This window comes from Salvelinus alpinus, chromosome 2 (genome assembly GCF_045679555.1).
Source record: "Salvelinus alpinus chromosome 2, SLU_Salpinus.1, whole genome shotgun sequence".
NCBI classification, from domain to species: Eukaryota; Metazoa; Chordata; class Actinopteri; order Salmoniformes; family Salmonidae; genus Salvelinus; species Salvelinus alpinus.
This window is the reverse complement of record NC_092087.1, coordinates 50,075,235-50,090,704: the sequence shown is the minus strand read 5'-3', so window position 1 is coordinate 50,090,704 and position 15,470 is coordinate 50,075,235. Positions and strand designations below refer to the sequence as shown.

At 42.8% G+C, this 15,470-nt stretch overlaps 1 protein-coding gene and 1 long non-coding RNA gene across 4 annotated transcripts in view; both read right to left on the bottom strand.

The window, feature by feature from the left end:
* The window catches only part of LOC139564372 (uncharacterized), a 68,818-nt gene that overhangs the window by 18,693 nt on the left and 34,655 nt on the right, over positions 1-15,470 (bottom strand). The window lies entirely within an intron of this gene.
* Positions 13,260-13,714, bottom strand: LOC139551054 (uncharacterized). The gene is made up of 3 exons (XR_011670190.1): positions 13,667-13,714; positions 13,441-13,485; positions 13,260-13,349 (listed from the first exon to the last, which is right to left on the bottom strand). It is a non-coding gene; the product is annotated as an uncharacterized lncRNA (long non-coding RNA).

Here is a 15,470-nt window from a genome sequence, read left to right as displayed (position 1 = left end):
ATACCAAACCCTGCATGTTTCTTCCCTGTAGTGTAGTTTGATCTATATATGCAGGACCGTCAACGAAAAGCTCCAAGTCAGCATAAGTCAGGGCAGTGTCAGAGAGGTCAGGTCCTTTTTCCCATCTTCGAATATGTACTGGGGACACTGGAGGAAAGGGTCTGGGCCTCTGTATTGCTGATCGTCAGGAAAAGGTGTTCTGATTTCCTTGTGGCCAGACACCTCCTCTTCTTCCTCTCGGTGGTTGATTTCCTCCACGTCCTCCTGGTGGCCAGGACCAGGCTGGTAACCTTGTGCCTGCTGGGGAGATGCTCCATAGATTTTGGGTTGCTGCTGATATCCACCTTGTTGTTGGTATCCTCCTCTGTTTCCTCCTCTGAAATGTCCTCTCCTTCTTCGGTTCACTCCAGGTGTTGTAGCCCATCCTTGATATTGAGGATTTTGTGGACATTGGTTCCTCGTGTGTCCAAATTGTCCACAACCCCAGCATTGCATAGGTGGCATTCTGGGTGATGGTGGGCCCCATGGTTGTGGGTTCCCATAGGTCTGAGGGGGAAATTGTGCATAAGGTACTATGGGCTGTGGTTGCGGCGCATGTCCACTTGGGGGCACTGTAGGAGCAGGAGTGTTCATCATCACCATGTCAGGCTCACCTCTTGTATTACTCTTCTCCAATTGAGCCAATAGGGCCTTTTTTTACTGCACCATCAAGCCCCTGTTTTCTTGATTTCTCTGCTTTCTTATCACGAAGCCAGTTCTGGCAGCATATAATTCTTGCGTTCCCTACCTGCCTTTCTATCCCAGCCCACGACATCCCTCATTTGCGTCTGTACTTATTCTGTGAGGTTGCGGCAGGCTCTGTCATAAAACAAGTTCTCGGTGGCTTCAGAATGGTCATGGTGCTTTCCCAACTCCTCAAGCCATTTCTGTTTCAGGTTATCTATCTAATCTCCGAAATCTGAGTCGGGTCCAAATGTATAGTCTGATACTCTACTCATGTCTCGCATGGTAGGGAACATATCTCTCAAGCAGTCTCATAGCTGTTGTGTGTACTGGCTTAACTCCAGCTCAGCGGGTTGAGCCATTAACCCACAACGGATCATTACATCAGTGAACTGTCCATGGGTGAGAACCCGGGATAAAATTGCCTTCATATCTCCAAGGCAAAGGGTCTGGTGGCCGTGCCTTGTTTCAAATTCTCTTATCCAGACTTCGGCTCTTTTCGACATTCTTGGTAGGGATTTAGCAGCAATTGCAATATCTCCAAAACCCCAGCGTTTGTATTCAGCATACATTTGCCCCCCCCCCCAGGCCTTGTTTGGACACTAGAGGGAACACGCCCTTAAGGTCATCATCCAAACGTCTTGCGCTATATCTACATGTTTTATCTTCCAGTTTCATTCTTTCCATTTTCTCTTCTATATCACCTTCCATTCTTACCTCTTCCGTGATTTGTTCTCTTAGTTCGTCATATTGTCTCCTGTTTTCCTCAGAATCGTCATCCTGTAGTTGCCTCAGTTGTTTTTCGGTGTTCGCGGACTTTACACCTTAAGTCTTGTTCTTTGAAAACACAGTATCCTTTTACTCGTTCCAAACTTTGTTCTTCCATCATATGTCTGGCAGTTCTCACTAGTTTGTATGATATTTTTTTCTTACTGCCTGTTTCCCAGTCCTTCTCCGGGACCCAGGGTCCACTACTGCCCTTATATGAACTGCTGGCCATATGTGGAATCTTCCTGTCTTTGTCTTTGCCTGGGTTTCCAAGAGGGGTTGACGAGGACACGGGGGACCCGAATTCCGCAAATCGCCATTTACTGAAACTTTTTTCTCCATCTCATTCTATTATTTTTTTCCATTTGTAGAATGGTCTTTAATTTGTTCCCCCTTAATAGTTACCTTTGTACCAGTAACTATTGAAGGGTGTAAACCATCTGTCACTTCCACACCTCCTTCTTTATCCTCATAAGGTGGGGGAGCTGTAGGGTGAAGGGGCCCAGATCCTGGGTCTCTCTTTTTCCCTTGTTCCGCCACCGATTTACTCTTCAACTGTTTCAACTGACTCTGAGCATAAAACGTCTGTCCTTCAGTCTGAATTAGTCCAAATATAGTGGCTGACAGTATGGTAACCTTCTTATTACGCTTCTTCTTACTGGCTTGCCATCCCTTGACTATGTCACTTATAACATCACACTTAGTCTTATCAAATGTTCCTTTTCCCAGATATCTGTACTTTTCTTCATTGTTTGTCCATTTATTCCATTTACAAAAACCCAGTCCAGGTCTGTTTTCAAGTAGGAATATTTGTCCTGTAAATATTGTTTAGGACTAATATGTTTCATTGGTGTGGGACCCACTTTGCCCCGTGATTTTTTAAAAATCAGGTTCCATGTAGCGTGGACTGAGTAGACTTATCTGTATGGTACTGTAGAAAAACCCAGTTTTATCCCCGTATACGGGGAGTAGAACCTAATATAGGATGATATACCCAACGCATATCTATTTTCTCTAACCCCTCTACTTCTTTAGTTTCCCTACATTTATTCACTAACCACACTACTGTAAATGGTTCCAAATACTGTATGTGTGGTAAATAACCACCATTTAAAAAAATATATATATTTAACCTTGATTTAACCAAGAAGGGCTCATTGAGATTTAAAATCTCTTTTTCAAGAGCGTCCTGGCCAAGATAGGCAGCACCAAGTCATTACAAAAATGACAGACAAACAACATGAAAAACTACAAGTAATCTAGTAAAAACCATAGAATTCACAAGAGTATAACAAAAATCAAAAACAGCAAATTAAAAACATTGACAGGCCAGGGAATCAGTCTCAAGATCATTCATCAGTGATTTAAAAATACCAATCGGGACAAGTTCTTCCAGTTTAAAAGTATTTTGTAAGGCGTTCCTTGTAAGACGATGGCGCAGAGTACATAAAAGCCCTTTTACCAAATTCAGTTCAGAGATTTGGAACAGTTAGCAGGATAAAGTCCAACGAACGAAGAGAGTACCCACCACATTTCTGAACAATAAAAATGCCCAAATAAAATGGTAGTAAACCCAAAATGGCTTTATAAATAAAAGTATACCAGTGACTGAGCCTACGAGTGACTAGAGGCCAGCCAACCCTGGTATACAAAGTGCAGTGGTGCGTAAGGGTTTTGCAGTTTAAAATAAATCTCAAAGTGCCATGGTAAAGGGTGTCAATTGATCTCAAACACTGAGTGGAATCATTCATATATAAAATATCCCCATAGTCTACTAAAGGCATAAATGTAGCTGATACTAGCCTCTTACTGGCTTCAAAAGAAAACAGGCCTTATTCCTAAAATAAAATCCCAATTTCAGCTTCAATTTTTTTGTAAGTTGTTGAATATGCAATTTAAAAGAGAAGCCGTCATCAATTAAAATTCCAAGATATTTATATGAGGTTACAACCTCAATCTCCTGAAAGGTTCAGAGGTCTATTTCTTGCTTTAGAAAACACCATTAGTTTAGTTTTGTCAGTATTGAGGATAAGCTTCAATTTACACAAGGTATGTTGAACAGTATAAAAAGCAGTTTGCAAGTTCTGGAAAGCTTTTGTAAGAGAAGAGGCACAACAGTAAATAACAGTATCATCAGCATACAAATGAAGTTGCGCATGTTGGACATTTTTGTCTAAATCATTTATATAAATAGTGAATAAGAGAGGACCAAGTACAGAGCCTTGGGGCACACCATTAAAGACAGACAATTTAACAGACATAAGCCCGTCAAATTGAGTGCACTATCAGACAGATAGTTAGCAAACCATGCAACTGCATGCTCTGAAAGACCTACACTCGACAATCTCTGCCTTAGTATAGCATGATCAACTGTATCAAAAGCCTTAGAGAGATCAATAAAAAGTGAGACACGGTGCTGTTTTTTGTCAATGGCTTCAGTGATATCATGTAAAACCTTCATGGCTGCTGTAATTGTGCTATGCTTCTTCCTGAAGCCTGATTGGTACATTGATAAAATAGAGTTAGTAAATAAAAACTATTTTAGCTGTTCACTCACAAGGGTTTCAAGTATTTTCACCAGGGGTGACAGCTTTGAGATTGGCCTATAATTATTTAAAAGAGTTGGATCTCCCCCTTTTAAAAGTGGTCGGACAAATGCTGATTTCCAAATTCTTCGGAATTTCATTACATTCCAGGGTTAGATTGAACAGATATGTAAGTGGTTCAGCTATGAAATCAGCTGCCAGATTTAAAAAGCAGGGATCCAAAAGATCAGGACCTGCAGGCTTTCTCTGATCTAAGGATTTCAGTGCTTTATGTACCACTGAGAATGGCAAAAATCTAAAAGTTTGAGCAGCTCTCACTGGTTCATTCACACAGGGTTGTACAGAGACAGAGGACACTGGTTCATCCACACAGGGTTGTACAGAGACAGAGGACACTGGTTCATCCACACAGGGTTGTACAGAGACAGAGGACACTGGTTCATCCACACAGGGTTGTACAGAGACAGAGGACACTGAATCAAACAGCCTACCAGATGATACAAAGTGCTCATTGAAGCAATTCAGCATTTCAGTTTTGTCATATACAGCAACAGAGTCCTTCAAAACACATGACGGTAATTCATTAACATTACTGTTACCAGACATAGACTTAATAGCCTTCCAAAACGTTCTAGGGTCATTCAGGTTATCAGTGGTAACAGACATAAAATATTCAGAATTGGCCTCCTGAGAAGAAAATAACACTTGTTTCGTTTGGTCAATTGGTTTCAATTGTATTTTAACTCCAGTACAGGTTCTCCCTGTCTCCTCTCTTGTAGGTGTAATGGAAGAGTAAACTCACAACATGTCTTTCCCAATACGCAATTCACAAATGTATCCCTTCTTGTACTAGTTGCTGTCTATGCCAGTCTAGATCAACTCATGCAACAATTGTCCCACACCAAATCTATAATCCAAGCAATTATACATATATCAAAACAAAACCAGTGTCTTACCTCAGGTAAGGTCACCATACATAAATCCAGTGTCTTCCCTCTGGTAAGAACACCATACATAAATCCAGTGTCTTCCCTCAGGTAAGAACACCATACATAAATCCAGTGTCTTCCCTCAGGTAAGAACACTATACATAAATCCAGTGTCTTCCCTCAGGTAAGAACACTATACATAAATCCAGTCTCTTCCCTCAGGTAAGAACACCATACATAAATCCAGTGTCTTCCCTCAGGTAAGAACACCATACATAAATCCAGTGTCTTCCCTCAGGTAAGAACACTATACATAAATCCAGTGTCTTCCCTCAGGTAAGAACACCATACATAAATCCAGTGTCTTCCCTCAGGTAAGAACACTATACATAAATCCAGTGTCTTCCCCCAGGTAAGAACACTATACATAAATCCAGTGTCTTCCCTCAGGTAAGAACACCATGCATAAATCCAGTGTCTTCCCTCAGGTAAGAACACCATACATAAATCCAGTGTCTTCCCTCAGGTAAGAACACCATACATACATCCAGTGTCTTCCCTCAGGTAAGAACACCATACATAAATCCAGTGTCTTCCCTCAGGTAAGAACACCACACACAACATTTCTTTAAAAACCTGTGGCTTCCCTCAATCACTTGTCACCCAGTACCTCAGTACTGACTTGGTTCATTCTAATATATAACCAAGTTCCTCACACAAGGTTCCATTAGACCCTCAGGAATTTCTAACTATTACACCTGGGGTTCTGTGTCATTTATCACATATACCTCATATTACGGGCTTGTACATACATTTAGGTATCGACTGTTCCTGTAATTATCAACCCCATGAGTGAGGTGCCACTTACATACTGGAATGAGTCATCAACCACACAGTGCTAATTTCATACTTTTGGTTTAACAGGCGTCTGCTTGCCTTATAACTTGACGCGCTGCACAGTGGGACGAAGATCATCCAGACGCAGTGGTCACTCACTCCAGGCAAGCTCGCCAAATGTTGGGTGGTCCTTTGATGTAAGTTTCATTTAACAATCAGTATTTGAGATAGATGACACAGACGCAGGAACCTTGGTGTACAACTCTTTAGTAATAAAATGCAATTGCAGGCAGAGATTCACATACAGAATACCTCCGTAGTCTATAGTAAAGATCTGTGTGGCGAAACAGGAGACAACACTCTTTATACTACTGGATGTGGACAACCTACCGTCAATCATACCTTAACATTGTTGCATTGGATTAGATACAATTTATCTAAGATGAGAAAAACATATCTAGACTGTGGTTTCTCAATCTACTATAAACCAGCCTTGAGGCTGCATGACATGAGAACTAAAGCAGTACATCTCCATTACCCAGTACTTGTCCATCTTTGCGCATTGCAAGCATACAAAGGTTATCACATATATAGAGTAATAATAGCATTGGTGTAGCCCCACACCTGATTCCCAGGGTAAACCCCAACAGAAGACCCTATAAATTGTCAAAGACTCCAGCCACCCTAGTCACAGACTGTTCTCTCTGCAACCACATGGCAAGCGGTACCAGAGCGCCAAGTCTAGGTACAAGAGGCTACTAAACAGCAACTACCCCAAGCCATAAGACTGCTGAACATCTAGTCAAATGGCATCCCAGACTCAGCCACTCTCGCCCATCCTCTCTTTTTGGTCTCTGCAGTGACCCCGCAGTTATGAAGTCTCCGCAACAGCAACCTTTTCCTGGCTGCTATTTCCTCCACCATCACTTCGAGCTCTTGTTTGCTGAAGTTTTTATGGCACTTTCCTTGGTTATCCATTTTTGGTTTTGATATAGCTAGTCAATATGGCTATAATGACTAATGTGTGAAAAACAACAAAATAACCAAATCCCAACATCCCTGTCACATAGGCTTATTTATTGTTTTCAAGCACGTCACTAACGTCAATGCCACCTCCCTCCTCGAGTTCCTTTTTTGTGAAGAAGAAGGATGGAGGTCTGCGCCCGTGTATTGACTATCGAGGTATCACCAGATCACTGTTTAGTACTGTTACCCGCTACCTCTCATAAACAGTGCGATTGAGTCAATGCACGGGGTGCGCTTCTTCACCAAATTGGATTACAGGAGCGCTTACAACCTGGTGCGTATCCAGGAGGGAGACGAGTGGAAGATGGCTTTCAGTACCACCTCAGGGCACTATGAGTTCCTCGTCATGCAGACGGGTTGGTGAATGCTCCATCAGTCTTACAGGCCTTTGTAGACTAGATTTTCAGGGACCTGCACGGGCAGGGTGTAGTGGTGTATATTGATGACATCCTGATATACTCCGCTACACGTGCCGAGCATGTGTCCCTGGTGCGCAGGGTGCTTGGTCAACTGTTGGAGCATGACCTGTACGTTAAGCCCTAAAAATGGCTGTTCTTCCAGCAGTCCGTCTCCTTCCTAGGCTACCGCATTTCCACTTCAGGGGTGGAGATGGAGAGTGACCGCATTTCAGCCGTGCGTAATTGGCCGACTCCCACCACGGTAAAGGAAGTGCAGCAGTTTCTAGGATTTGCCAACTACAACCGGAGGTTCATCCGGGGCTTTGGTCAGTTAGCGGCTCTGATTACCTCACTGCTGAATGGGGGACCGGTGCGTTTGCAGTGGTTGGCGGAGGCAGACAGGGCTTTTGGTCAGCTGAGAGCTCTGTTTACCCCGGCTCCCGTGCTGGCTCATCCGGATCCTTCTTTGGCGTTCATAGTGGAGGTGCACGCGTCCGAAAGTGGGATAGGAGCCGTGCTCTCTAAGCACTCGGGTACGCCACCAAAGCTCCGCCCCTGTGCCTTCTTTTCGAAGAAGCTTAGCTCAGCAGAGCGAAACTATGACGTGGGGGACCGGGAGCTGTTGGCTGTCGTCAAGGCCATGGATCACATCCCCATACTCCCGGCCTCTTGCCTGATGGCACCGGTAGTGTGGGAGCTGGACGCGGACATCGAGCGGGCGTTACGTACAGAGCCCACTCCCCTCCAATGTCCAGCTAGGCGTCTGTATGTTCTGTCTGCTGTCCGTGACCGTTTGATCTATTGGGCCCACACGTCACCCTCCTCTGGTCATCCGGGCATAGGTCGGACAGTGCGCTGTCTTAGTGGGAAGTACTGGTGGTCCACTTTGGCTAAGGACGTGAGGGTTTATGTTTCCTCCTGCTCGGTGTGCACCCAGTGCAAGGCCCCTAGGCACTTGCACAGAGGGAAGTTACAACCCTTATTCGTTCCACAACGGCCGTGGTCGCACCTGATCTTCCTCCCTCACAGGGTAACACCACAATCCTGGTCGTTGTGGATCGGTTTTCTAAGTCCTGCTGTCTCCTCCCTTTGCCCGATCTCCCTATGGCCCTACAGACGGCGGAGGCCCTGTTTACACACGTCTTCCGGCACTACGGGGTGCCTGAGGATATAGTTTCTGATCGGGGTCCCCAATTCACGTCTAAAGTCTGGAGGGCGTTTATGGAGCGCCTGGGGTTCTCGGTCAGCCTTACCTCAGCTTTTCAGCCCGAGAGCAACGGGCAGGTGGAAAGAGTCAACCAGGAGGTGGGTAGGTTTCTGCGGTCCTATTGCCAGGACCGGCCGGGGGAGTGGGCGGTGTTTCTCCCCTGGGCAGAGATGGCTCAAAACTTCCTCCGCCACTCCTCTACTAACCTGTCACCTTTTCAGTGTGTGCTAGGTTACCAGCCGGTCCTGGCACCATGGCATCAGAGCCAGATCGAGGCTCCTGCGGTGGATGAATGGTTTCGGCACTCGGAGGAGACATGGGACGCTGCCCATGTGTGTCTGCAAAGGGCCATCAGGCGGCAGAAGATGAGTGCCGACCGCCACCGCAGTGAGGCCCCGGTGTATGCACCGTGGGATCAGGTCTGGCTCTCGACCCGAAACCTGCCCCTTCACCTGCCCTGCCGGAAGCTGGGTCCGCGGTTTGTGGGGCCATTCAAAGTCCTGAGGAGACTGAACGAGGTTTGCTATAGGTTACAGCTCCCCCCTGATTACCGTATTAACCTCTCGTTCCATGTGTCTCTCCTCAGGCCGGTGGTGGCTGGTCCGCTCCAGCAGTCTGAGGTGCGGGAGGTTCCTCCGCCCCCTCCGCCCCCTCTGGACATCGAGGGGGTCCCGGCGTATACAGTGCGAGCCATTATGGACTCAAGGCGTCGGACGAGGGGCCTTCAGTACCTCGTGGAGTGGGAGGGGTACGGCCCGGAGGAGAGATGCTGGGTACTGGTGGGGGACATCCTGGACCCATCGTTACTCCAGGAATTTCACCGACTCCATCCGGATCGCCCTGCGTCTCGTCCCCCGGGTCGTCCCCGAGGCCGGTGTCGGCGCTGCTGGAGCCGCGCGTCAAGGGGGGGGTACTGTCACGACTTCCACCGAAGTTGTTCCCTCTCCTTGTTCGTGCGGCGTTCGACGGTCGACGTCACCGGCTTTCTAGCAGCCACCGATCCATGTTTCATTTTTCCTTTGGTTTTGTCTGTATACACACCTGGTTCCTATCTCATAATTATGTTCCTTATTTAACCCTCTGGTTTCCCTTTCTGTTTTGTGCGTGATTGTCTTTCGTGTATTCCAGTATGTTGTAATTTTGAGTCCTGTTTTGTCCTTGTTTACAACAGGATTTTGTTACATTTTTGGATTGAGTAAATCAGTTATGGTTACTCTTATCTGTGTCCTGCGCCTGACTCCTTAGCTATCTTTTAGATAGACTCTGACACAATGTCTCCTTCTCCTAACATAAGCCAAAACCATTTGATTATCTGTCAGAGGAAATGACTATATTTTATTCAGGCTTTCTTTTTAACTACGCTGCACAATAAAAAGCAGGTTTCATATACAACTGCAGTATATATTGCCAACATCCAAAAGTAAGAAACAAGAAACAGTCTTGCTGTGGCTCCATATGACTCTCCACAGTGTGCATTAGAGGCAATATTTCTCCTATTTACTGTAGTTATTAGCTTAATAAGATAATAGAGGTGCAGATACGTTATCAGTAAACTACAACACTGAATATTTCCATGGAAATACAACATGACAAGTGGGGTTTCATCACTCATGAGATGCTTGTTGTAATAGTCAGAAACATGAATACATATCTCATATTGGTATTTTTGGAGGATGAATTATAGTTTATAGTTCAATGTATCTGAGGTATCTGAGGTTTGGTTCAACAGTATTTCCATCAATCCATTCTGAACACATCGAGTCTCTGAACTGTGATACGCTGAAGTTTCAGAAGTATAGGATGCGGCAAGAGCCTTTCCACCCTGTTGTGTGTGTGTGTGTGTGTGTGTGTGTGTGTGTGTGCACTCGTGCATCTGTTTTTAGATATAGATACGTGACAGCATACATGTACTGGTTGGTATGTGATCTGTAGACTGTCTGTGACTGCTGCATGAAAATGTAGGCCTCAGTAGAACTAACCACAATACAGAGAATCTGGATGCAAGAGCAAAATTATAAATGTCCTTGACTACCTGTAGTCCATAACACCAATGGTTGGTTTCCCAAACCCAGATGAAGCCTACCACTGGTGTAAAAATATGTAATTTGTCCATTGAACATGCTTTTTAATCCAGGACTAGGCATAAACTGTCTCTGGGAAACCGACCTGTTTTGATGACAAGGTAGTTATATGGACTGAAAAAAACATTTAGGGAAATAGCACCTTGATCTTCACCAATGCCCTGAAAACGATGACATAGATAACATTACATATTTTAGCATTATCTAGAATAATCAAGATCAAAATCAAATATTGTAAAATGCTAACAAAGACGAGGGAATGGTTGAAGTCAATTTATTCTGCTTGCTTTTTTGTTTTACAGAGGAGAACATTTCAAACAGAGCAAAAAAGCATATGATTTTGTATTTACTGTACTTCAAGAGTCTTATCAGGAAGGTAAAACGAGGCTAATCTCCCATGTTAACTGGAGAAAAAAAATGGTCATGAAAGTTATGGTCTCACACCAATTTCATCTTAACCGCTCAGCAGTCATTGGACTAAAATGCTAGAATGAAACATTTAAATTGGGAATTTGAAAAATAACAGGTAAACATGGGGAAATGGGTAGATTTAATAGTATTTAGGAAATCTATCTTTTTCAGTTTTGATTATCTGATGTTGCCAACAATGTAAACATTATTAAAACCAAAATATTATATTATATTTGTATCTATTTGATTTCAAATACATTTTTAAAAATTAATTATATCCAACAGTTATGGAAGGAGGTATAACACAGATGACAGAATATATATAAATACAGTATATATTTAGCAATTACAGGAGGGGGGGGATTTTTTTTTAAAGGGGAGAATGTCCCGGACCTCTCCAAAACGCCTGAATATAAATAGAGACACAGTAACCTATATTATGGAAAGGCAGGTAACAGAAGCCATGTATCCATGTGTGATACAGTAGATACCTCGCGGGCAAAACATTTTAGTGGCCCACCCTCAGTGCGGGGGAGAGAAAATGTGCAGCTTTAATGTTATTGTACTGCAATTCTACTCACTCTGCCATGGGGCAGAGAGAATTTTCTTTGTTTTTAAGCTAATTTCCTGCAGGTCTACACGATTTGCTATGCAATGAAAAGACAACTTTGCAGTTTTAAAGCTTATTTCCTGCAGTTCTACACATTTTGCCATGGAATGGAGCCGCTTATGTTACTTAAAAATAGAAACAGTACTGCAGTAGATGAATTCGATACTGTTTTACAGTAACACGATGTGTGATAGGTCATCCTGAAAGGTCATCCTGAAAGAAAGAGTATTTCTGTAAGACATAGCTACAGTGGTGTAGATTCAGTGTGTCTTCAGAAGACTGTACAACCCATCCGGCTGGGCTGAGGTTGCTGGTCTGCCGGGGATTGAGCTGTATACGTGGTACACAACAGACTAGAGAAAGGAAACAGACAGTTTAACTTCAGTCCTTTGAATGTAAAGTAATGTAAATGTAATGTATTCTAAATGGATGTAACATCAATCTGAAACTGAGAGTCGTTCACAATCACCAAACACAGTGGGTGATTCCGAACTTACATTGTCTTTTTCAGATGACTGTCCATTCTCTTGAACATGTCCTGTAAAACACAGAGCAGAGGGAGACTGAGTTAGTGTGTGTGTGTGTGTGTCTGTGTGTGTGTGTGTGTGTGTGTGTGTGTGTGGGTGCGTGTGTGCGCACGCGTAAGTGTGTGTGTGTGTGTGTGTGTGTGTGTGTGTGTGTGTGTGTGCGTGTCTGTGTTACTTTGCTGTTCTTAATGTCACTTCACACTTCTCCTCCTGACTCAAACCACCCTGCAGACGTACAGCTCTGTTCTCACGCTTTCAAGATGCTCTGACTAACACCTTATTTGATGTTTTAATTTAGTACAGTTGACATTGGGTGACAAAGTGTTATTGTGCTGAGGGTCCCAAATTCTCGTCCCAGGTCAGGAAGACAGGGACAGAAGACGTTCATATACAAACTCACCTGAGGGCAAGAACGTGGACGGTACACTGGTGATGAGAGAATAGATCCCAGCATCCCTTGAATCCAACATGCCTGCACTGCTCACAGCTCCCATCACCAAATCATGTAGAACAGAAACAAAATGAAAATGAAATTAGAATATGTGTTTGTACATGCATGTGTGTAGTTGTGTTAGTAGTGTGTGCAGTGTTTGATGTATTTTGTTAGGAACATACATTGGCTGTGATCATCCTGTCTGGCTGTAGGTCTGTACAACATAAAAGTATAAGAAGGTTGTGGTAAGAACATCTCATCATGGACAATACAGAACTAAAGGTTGATACAATCTGCATCATATTCACAAGGGGAATTCTTACCTCTGAGAATTGGTTTTCTCTGAAAAACAAATTAGGCCATATTATTATATTGAATACAGCTTACCATATACAATATCACCAAAATGAGTTGATAGATATAGCCTACCCTATACAATATTATGAAAAGGAGTTGAAAGATTATCCCATGTCAAAGGCAATTACCTTAATATGACAAAGGAAAATGTTTGCAAGTTATTTGTTATGCAGAATCAGAAGTGCTCACTGGTCCTACTGCAGAGATTGAAGGCTGTCAATCCCACCAGCAACATAACCATTCCAGAAGCCACACCCACTGCTGCCTGCCATAATTGCACAGCTGTTTCTGTTAGGTGACATTGGGAAGGTCATTAGCTTGTACTCCCAGGGTCAATACTACATCTCAAGATTTGATCTCATAAAATGTGTCATTAAATTGTGAGGTTGCATGTCTCAGTTGTGTATAAAAGACAGTTAGGCAGCTAGAGAAGGACGCGTACCTAGAACACTTTCTGGACTGTTTGAATTCACAACAATGTCTGTGGAGCTTTGACCTCATGTGCACATGGAAGAGAGATACCCTTTATTAACAATTACCACACAACACAACTTATTACACACTAAACTAAAATCTAGTGGCCAGACCTTTACTTGGAGTGTCAGTGGTCAAAGTAGAACTAACAGTCAAACCTGGTGCAAGGAAAGTCATTCTAATTATACAAAAATATATAAATGGGTTTATTTACTTTAATCAAGTATCAACCTCTTTTTTTGTAATGAGGCAAATTTGTGAAAATAAAGACATGGAGAACATAAAGCAATTCTATTTGCTTCGGTTCCATCTGCTAACCAGGTAAGATGACTAACACACCTGATGTAGGATTCAGAGCTGTACTGGGGGTCAAAGGAGAGGTCAAACCTGGTGAGATGAGAACTCATATTACACAAGAAAGTCATTAATTAAGCAGAAAGGAGAAGTATACTACACACGACCTACAAATCAGATGGACTAAAAGTACACAAATCTGGACTGAAATTACAAGCAACTATGAAAAGATCTATTAGTAAACCGGTCAGAACTTTAGTGAATTAATGTGAACATAAAAATGTAAACTGCAAACATTTTTAGTGGGCCTATTGGTAGTTGGTCTCACTGGGGTGTTGGGGGTCAAAGTAGAACTAACAGCCAATCCTGCTGGGAAGCAATACAAGACAAGTTCATTGTGTATCTATTTACACAAGAATAAAAAAAATAATAATAATAGTGATTCCAGTTTTAAACACTCACAATGACCTTGGTAATGACCTTGGGCTTCGATGTATTGGAAGGTGTCTGGAAGAAACAAAATAGGTCTTGATCAGGAAAATGTACCATTCAAAATAATAAATAAACATGAGAGACAGGAAGACTTTGCACAAGTTGGTAAAGTATCATATACTACACTAGATCCATGGGCATGTTATCAAGCAGTATTCATTCTGATCTGAACAAAATAATGATACAGAAAAATACATCAATAAGATGATCAATGGAATAAGACACAATTATTACAGCAATGAGATTCAGAAATATATAAAGAGTTCCTGAAGTAAAATATTAAAAGAGGAGAGAGAATCCTGTAGCACTAACAGATGATGGAACTTGGAATGGAGGAATAACTCACCGAAAAGGAGGATGACAGATGACCAGCCATATCAGGGATGAATAACGCCATTTATCAGACGTCTACAGACTGTTAGTCTGACTTCACAGAAGATGGTGACTGTGTCAGAGAGGGTTGTTTGAGTAGAGAAGTAGATGTGGAGCTTGTTCACAGGAAAACCACAGATAGCAGAAACCAGTCTAATACAGAAAGTGTGGCTAACGTTGCAGAGGAACATTCAGAATAATTTATAGTTATTTTTGTTGTCTGTAGCTGTTTGTCTTTAACAGCTGATATTTTGCATCATTAGATGGCTTCAATTACATTTTCAAAACCAACAAACTAGCTGTCTGAGTAAAAGATTTGTCTTAGACTTTTTGGTTTCATGTGTTTGACAGCTGTATTTGTTTTAGTGGTTGAGTTTTACTAATCTCTCCTTGTAATTTCAGACAATCTCAGTTTACCCAGAACTAAAGTGTCACGGCATTCATCGGAAGAAGAAGAGGAATCGTCAGACCAAAATGCAGCGGGGTACGTATTCATCTTTATTCGCTTAACTGACTCAACACTGAATACAAAATAACAAAAAGAATAGCCGAAACAGTTCTGCAAGGTGCAACCAACACTAAACAGAAAATAACCACCCACAACTAACAGTGGGAAAACAGGATACCTAAGTATGGTTCTCAATCAAAGACAACGAAAGACAGCTGTCCCTGATTAAGAACCATACCCGGCCAAAACATAGAAATACCAACCCTAGACATACAAACATAGAATGCCCACCCACATCACACCCTGACCAAACAAAAAATAGAAACATACAAAGTAATCTACGGTCAGGGCGTGACATAAAGTCTTGTGTAATTGGCCAGATGCTTTATTTATGTACTGAGTCCATATGTGTTAAGAGAAGAGAACCGAACGAGGATCAGAACCGGAACAAGGAGCTCGACCCTTTGTCTTTGCAAGTTAAAGGCAAGTCTTTGGGCCAAATGTCACCTCCCCTTTTTCTGCTTACATAGAGTCAGA